Here is a 7815-nt window from a genome sequence, read left to right as displayed (position 1 = left end):
ATCAGATTTTTTTGTTGGGTGTTGGAAAGATTTTTCCAATAACTGTGGGAAATTGCTGCCATTCCCTTGATTTAGGTGAAAATTCCCACGGAAACAAAAGACTTCAGCTATTTTTCCAGCTATAGAGATTCAGTTGGAGTTTCAAAAGAAAAATCAACCCCAAAACACCAGAATCACACATTTTTCATTTGGTTTGTTTCGTCTGATTTCATTTCACTTATTTGGATACATCACTATTTCATTGAGCATCACCCTGTGCACGTTGGAGCCACGCTTGGAACTAGTGTAGAAGAGACAGCAAAAAATAATGCAGAAAGAAGACAAAACGGTAGTTTGAAGTTTGACATATTTCCAAAACTGGAAGCAGCATTTTTCTGAAACAAAAGCTCTTTTTTTTTTCAATGTCTGAAATGATCTTAACATTTGTCTCCACTGAAAATTATAAACATATTAGTTTTCATTTTTAGTAGAGACAGAATGGGAACTCGTTGGTGACGACATCTCCTGCACAAGGGGCACGGGGAGGCCGAAGCAGCCCTCGGTCTGTGTCTTTAAGAAGGAGGGATGACAAGAGGCTGGCTGCTAGCATTTCCAAGATGCTTTGTATTATGGCAGGACAGAAGAGTTGACAGTCTCTTCTCAGCTCTGTGGTTAGCTGGCTACAGGCATGCAGTCATTACTTTATATTAATGTGAGATGTGAACATTGTTTTGCTGGTTATAATTATTCTCCAAGTGGTAGAACCTTAAAAATTACAGCTTTGGAGGATCTCTTCCTCTGTAGTTCTTCCTGGGAGTCCCTGCCTGGGTCGGTTCCCAATAATGAGAGTTTCTAAGGGGGCTGGGAACCTATTGATTGATTTATTTGCTTTTGGATGCTAATTAACTTTGATGTTCTGCAGCCACGCTCCTGGCTGCCATACTGCATGCAGGGAAACAGCAGGGCTGGGGCTCCGCTTAGGAGGAGGACCACAGCGGGGGGCAGATGGGAGTGAGTGCTGCTGGTTTGTGTTGCATTCTGCTCCCAAGCCAGAAACAGAAACCTCTCTGAAGAGCCTTTCCTTTCACGAGACACCCCAACAGACAGGAGCAGCGATGTCCCTGTGCACCAGGCGTTCCTAATGTGGCCGAGGCAGATGGAGACACGCCACTGTGGGGCTACCCTCCATCCAGAAAACTGGGAGTGGGAACTGGCCACGTCCCCATGGGCAGCTGGACCTTCTGGCAAAGGTTGTCCTGCAGCCACCAGGTCGCTCAGCTCCTACCCCAGCGAGAACAAAAGCAAGGCAAAGACATCCGAAACAATGGCTTAAGCAGCAATGAAAGGGATCAACCTCCCTTTATCTCCACAAAAGACACTGTGTCATCAGTCTTTGCACCATATTTCAGCACTACCCTCTCCAGCCAGCCTGTCAGTGACAGGCTGTGTGGCTGTACAAGCAGATGTGGTGATGGGTTCAGTGCTGCTGAGTCTAAGGTCTGGATGACAACCAAGCTGTTCCTCTCACACAGTCAAGAGCCATCAGCAGAGATGACCTCTGGTAACACTCAGCTCTCTACGGGATCTTAACCAGAGCCTTCCCCTCCGTCACCAGAGCCTCTCAACACCCATGGAGACAAGGTGCTGGAATGCTGAGAAGCACACCCAAGCCCCGCTAGGCTTTGAATTCACGTTGCTGTGGCACATGGATCCTCAGGCCAGCAGTGGGAATCAGGGGAGGAATGAGTGTAATGCCACATAACCCCACACACTGCTGTTTCCTCCTCAGACCATTGCAGTAGTAGCCACTTGCAAACATACCTAGCTGGTTCTACAGCTAGGGCTCAAAGTGTGCTTTGAGGTCCAAATAAGGCTGCAATGTCTAGGCTGTTCCATGTTCCATGCTGGAAATAAAACACCATGTTTTTCTTCTTTACGACCTCCCTCTTCACTCTTTGTTTTGTCTTAGTGCACAGCAGGGTGAAGTGAAATATGAATGGAGGGATGTACTCATTTCTTCTGATAATGGGGAAGAGAAACAGTCTGTTTTGCAGAGGAAACAACCCTGTGCTTGCAGAACACCCTTTTGAGAGCCCTAGCGTTAATGTTTACACGATGCTGCATCTACTAGAGCAACACATGTGATACCCACATTTATGGTAGCAGCCTCCTCAGCCATCATTTTTGCCACACACATCATAAGTCAGCGAGACCTCCTGCGTCTTGCTCATGGAGCTCCTGGCTTCTTGCCTCTCCTCCAACCAATTTGTACCACACTCTGAGTATTTAGCAGCCTGCCACGGTGCAGAGCCAAGTCATAAACCCCTCGCGGAGAGCTGGGCTATAAATGTCCACTTGGGCCTCTACACTGCCAGGATGCAGCAGGCTGTCCCTTGAGGCCACCAGAAAGCAGCCCCTCATCCCTGCTTCTGGTCAGAAATGGTCAGGTGCTCAGTGCTGCTGCTTAGAAAGGACCCAACCTGTCTTGAGCACGGTGATGTATTCAGCCCCAGGATGCAACACGCTGCCTTTCAGTTATGTCCAAACCTCTGGGTAGTGGCCTTGCTAACTAATAGGTGACACAAGGGTTTGAGATCCAGGCTCAGCTTGGTAGCTGCTTTTTTTTTTGGTTTCACATCTAAAAAGACAGTCTACAAATGATGGCACAGTGAGAGGCGAGTGAGGAGAGCTCCAGTTTGCCTGGACAATTATTTCCTGAGCAGGATGCAGAGAGCCTCACTGAAATTAAAGTGAGACAACAGCAACTCTGCCCCGCTAGAGTGGATCTAGCACAGAGGGAGGGTCCAACGGAGCAAAGCCAAACAGCTTTCACATTGCAGTGAGAGGTGGAAAGACGAGAGGGGCAAGAAAAACCACAGAGAACCCCATTCCTGCCCATGATATGGAAGCAGCAGGGAGTTGGCGCTGCTCATGAGCAGGGCAGGTTCAAGTATCCTTCTAGAGAGCAGGCAAGTAGTACAGTGTAATTGTTCATTCACAGTAACCCATCTTTGGGCCCTTGCTTCCTCTCTCTTTCCAATCCAGGCCCTGATCCCCCAGGATTGTTCAGATATCTGACTCCTCTGAGCTGCCACGCACTGCACTGGAAATCCAGCTACTGGCCAGCAGTCTGAGCTGTGTGTGCCAGATGACTGGGTGCTAGGGGCACATTCTCCATGCTCTCAGATAGTGAAAGGACAGGGTTTTTTCCCAAGCCTCCTCACTGACTGCCACATTTAATGAAGATATATATTGTGACAGTCAGCACCTTAGGTGGCAAGACCATCAGTTGTCTTCTGCAATGAAAGGGGCTCTTTTTTTTCACCCTTCTTGTTACTGAAGCTTATTGAGAGAGACTGCAAGAGATGAATTATCACAGCTGAAAAGTCCAGGCCTGCTAAATCTCGTAGGGTGGCTAGCTGGGCAGCACTATTGCAACACAAAAATGACTCAGCCACAGAGCATCTTTGCTGGCATCCCATTAGCTGCTGTGGAGAGGATTATTTCTCTGTTGCTAAAGAGAGCCTGTCAGTGGCTTGGGGCACTTCTGTGAAAATTGTAACAGAGTCAGAATAATAATTCAAAACATGCCAGAGCAGAAAACCACGGTGCATCATATCAGACTCCTTCTGCCTGAAAATCGACCAGTCCAGATTGTTCGGGGTGGGTGAACCAGTGCCACAGACGCTTGTGACTGCTTCCCCAGGAGCAGCACATCCTTCCAGGAAGGCAGGATCCCTTTCTCTCATATAAATGGCCTTACAAATACAGAAGCAGAAGGGGGTAGAGAAATTCTCCAAGTAGAAGCTACATCAGCAGAACTGACTCAGAAGAGAAATTTGCTCTTCAAAGTCTTCCATGAGGCGTCAGCTGCTCTTGGGTGAAGCGATGCTAGCAGGCAGCATCCCAGTTACTTTCCCACTGTGGGAACTGAACACTTTTAAGACTGTTTTGACTGTAACCAAGGAATTAGAGAGATGGATGAAGCCAGTCGAAAGTGTGACAATCTCCTAAAGGCACACAGATGGTGAGCAGACCCTGGAAACTGATTCACTTTGAGCGATCACTTTCCTGAAGCACATTTTGGACGATTTTCAACCTATCTGAGAATCTGGGGAGACCCATAACTTTTCCAAGGCAAAATGAAGGGCAAGAGGAGAGAAGGAAAAAAGGCATGATTTTTCCTTGAAAGGCACATTCACAGATAGTTACTTATTTATTTGCCCTTTGACATGGAGAGAAGCTCATCTCTCAGGGAACGATCACCCGTGGCTCAGCCCAGATGGAGGTGGGATGCAAATCTCATTGCCAGTGCTAACCATGAAAAGATTTCCCCCATTTTACCAGAAACCACAATCTCCCATAGTTCCCAGACTGCTCAAGTGATGTATGGCTTGGTAATTGTCCTGAAAGATAAGGGGAAGCCTCCTCTGTGGTTGCATTTGATATTGGCCTGATGTATGGGATGGCTCAGTGCCGGCTCAGTGGAGGGTGTCTAGAGGCAGCATGGAGTATGCCTCTCTGCCTTCTTCTCACTGGGGAAACTCTGCTGGTGGCAAAGCAGGATCCTGAGTGTTGCAAATTGCTTTCCCACATCTAACATCCCTTTCATAGCAGCCTTAGTCAGTTTTTGGCATGAGGAGGAGAATTAAAGAGTTGTTTATAGCTGCACCGGGGTCTGAAAGGAGCTGCTGAGGGCAGCTCAAAAGGGTAAGAGTGAGACAGGGCATGGGAGGGGAAGTCTTGCAAGTGGAAGAGGGAGAAAAGCTTCTGGAAAGGGAAACCTTCACCTACAGAAAGAGACAGAAGCCCCTTTGTGCAAGTGACACTGGACAAACCCTCAGTCGATTGACTATTAGAAGTGCTGGTTGTGATGGAGCCTGACCCAGAGACCTTCCAGCTTGGTGCTGTAAAGACAGGCAACTTCAGATTTTCAGATAAGACTCTGCAATACTTAGGTTTCCACCTCCCCCAGAGAAATGAGGATCTTGTTAAAAATTTGAGATAATGTTGCCCAAGCAATCGGGGTGAGCAGCCACTAGATGGCACGTCCATCCTCGGCATCCCAGTGAAATCCGTGCATCCCCGGTAAAAGCCCAGGATGTCCCGCTCATCCCACAGAGGCACAGCCAGAGGAGGAAACCTTATCTCAGCATCTGCCTGAAGCAAACACCAGCACACTTTGCAGTTGCTTTCTGTCGGGGGGTTCTGCAATCCGACGAACATTCCTCTGTGATTTTTGAAAGGACTTAAGCGGCGTGTGGATTTTGCAAACTTGCTCCCACTGGTTCCAGTGGAGATGGGCTATGGCTGCAAAGAGCATTTATGTGCAAAACAGCTCGTAAAAGGAAATATACAGTGCTTTGTTCTCCCACAGGAGGGCTAGTGAATTGTTTGGGTAGAACCCACATGAAGTAAGAAGTTATTGGTAGATACTCTTTTCCAGATCCTCAGCTGCTGTTATGTGGTATGCTTCCCTGGTTTATACTAGCTGAGAGTCTAGTCTCTAGGTCTCCAGATCAGAATTAAGCAAGACACCAAGAGGTCTTTGGAGAAAGGAGCTTTTATTTGAGAGGACTGCCAACCACTTTAGATTTGGACCACTTTCTCTCAGAGATGTAATCTCAGAGGAAACCGGCAAAGCAGTAAAAGCCCAGAAAAAGGAGTGAATCAGGCACATTAAGGCATTTATGCTGGAAGCAACAGCGTTTTCCATGTGAAGCAGCAAATATCTGAAGTTTAGCACAGCAGAGGGTTCCACTGTAGCTTTTGCCACTGGAAAGCTGGCTTGCACTGTACAGAAATTGAAAAAGAAGCCAAGCTTATACATTTCTCTATCAAGTCAGCCTTATGCACCATGAAGAAGTTAGGTTCTGGTGCAAAAACGCTTAAATCACCTTCCCCCTGCTACCACTCCCCCTCTCCCCAGTTTTCCACTACAGGTTTAGGAATATTGTACAGGGGTTTTTCAATTCTTCCTTATGCTTTCTGTTTGTGCACAAGGGCAAAGACTGTGCTTTGATTTGGTGTGATTTTGAAACGATCCTCTTAAAAAAAGCTACTTTGTGAATTCAGTAAAGGAACACTTTGTGTTTCACTTGTGTGCCTGTAAGCTTCTCTAGCACTTGGTGAGTCCAACCAGCCCTAGCTCTCTGAAACATGAATCAGGGCAAGTTGAACAATGAATATGTTACTTTCATGAAAAGAAATAGTAACCAAACCCAAAGATTTGGATTTCCTAAACACATTCAAACCCGATAGGGAAGCACGCAGCAGAGCTATACATCTGGCAGGGAGGGAAAGGGACTCTCAGGTTTTGTGAGTTCTCTACATTGCTAATCCCTACAGAGTCATGGTGCTCTGCTAAAACTCTGGGGTACTTCTATGGTGCCTACAACAAATAGTCATCCCCAGGAGAATGCCACTGGAGATCCATCTCCAGATTGGAGACTAAAGAGAGACACCAAGTGGAAGAAAGGCACAGGACCAGCTGCAAATCATCAGCAGACCTCAAGGATTTATTTCCTCCAGCTTTATGTGCATAAACTGGTGATGCAGGGCTGCATTTGGGCACCTCACTGCCTGTGTGGGCATTGCAAAACCCATCTGGGTGAGGAAGAGCAGGGGGGCAAAGGTAGAACAGAGATTTCTTTCAATGCAAGATTTAAGATGATCTCCTGTGTAGCAAGGAGGTACTCGGGTGCCTTCATAAATGAAAGTGAAAAGAATTCAGTCTCTAAATACAACTGTGGACCTGAGCTTATGTAAGAAGTATTATTGTAATAGGATTGTTTGTTCCATTTGCCTTGCACCTTCAGGTAACTTGTGCCAGTGTTGCACACATTTCCTTGAGAAAACATCCAGCCTGCCACTGCCTGCTCCTGAGCACTGTAATTTTCTTTGGCAGACCTTGAAATGGATTTCCTTCCTTGGGTTTTCTTAAGTGCTTATGCTAACTGGACTGAAAGAGGTGACTTTTCACCAGTGTCTGGGCCTGTGCAGTGTGGAACTAATACTGCCTAAGCAAGAGCATCTCTCCTGGCACACCTCCAATGCAGATAACAGGAAAGCTTTCCCCATTGCTGGATAATGTTTGTTCCTCTCAATCCACGGTAACAGACTGCCAAAAAGAACTGTCAAGGAATAGATGGGTGTTTAAACACATGTATGCAGCCTTGTATCACAGATAGAGTTGGTCCAGGAGTGAATCACAGAATCACAGAATTGGGTTGGAAGGGACCTTTAGAGCTCATCCAGCCCAACCTCCTGCTAAAGCAGGTTCCCCTCCATCAGAGGACACAGGAACATGTCCAGGTGGGTTTGCAAACCTCCCAAGAAGGAGCCTCCACACTCTCCCTGGGCAGCCTGTGCTAGGGCTCCCTCACCTCAACAACAAACAAGTTTCTCCTCATGTTCAAGAGAAATGTGATGTGTTCCAGCTTGTGCTCATTTCCCATAGTTCCATCACTGGACACTAGAGAAAAAAGTGTCATCCCATTCTCTCAACACGTGCCCTTTGTGTATTTATAAGCACTGATAAGGTCCCACAGTCTTCTCTAGGCTGAACAGCCCCAGGTCCCGCAGCATTTCCTAAGGAAGATACTCCAGTCCCCTGATCATCTTGGTAGCCCTGCTCTGGTCTCTCTCCAGCAGTTCCCTGTCTCTCTTGAGCTGGGGAGCCCAGAACTGCACACAATACTCCAGATGATGCCTCACCAGGGCAGAGGAGAGGGGGAGGAGAACCTCCTTTGACCTGTTGACCACACTCTTCTTGATGCTCCCCAGTATGTCATTGCCTTTCTTGCCCACAAGAACTGATCCCTGTGGAACTCCACT

Source organism: Colius striatus, chromosome 6 (genome assembly GCF_028858725.1).
Source record: "Colius striatus isolate bColStr4 chromosome 6, bColStr4.1.hap1, whole genome shotgun sequence".
Taxonomy (NCBI): domain Eukaryota; kingdom Metazoa; phylum Chordata; class Aves; order Coliiformes; family Coliidae; genus Colius; species Colius striatus.
This window is presented reverse-complemented; position numbering follows the sequence as displayed.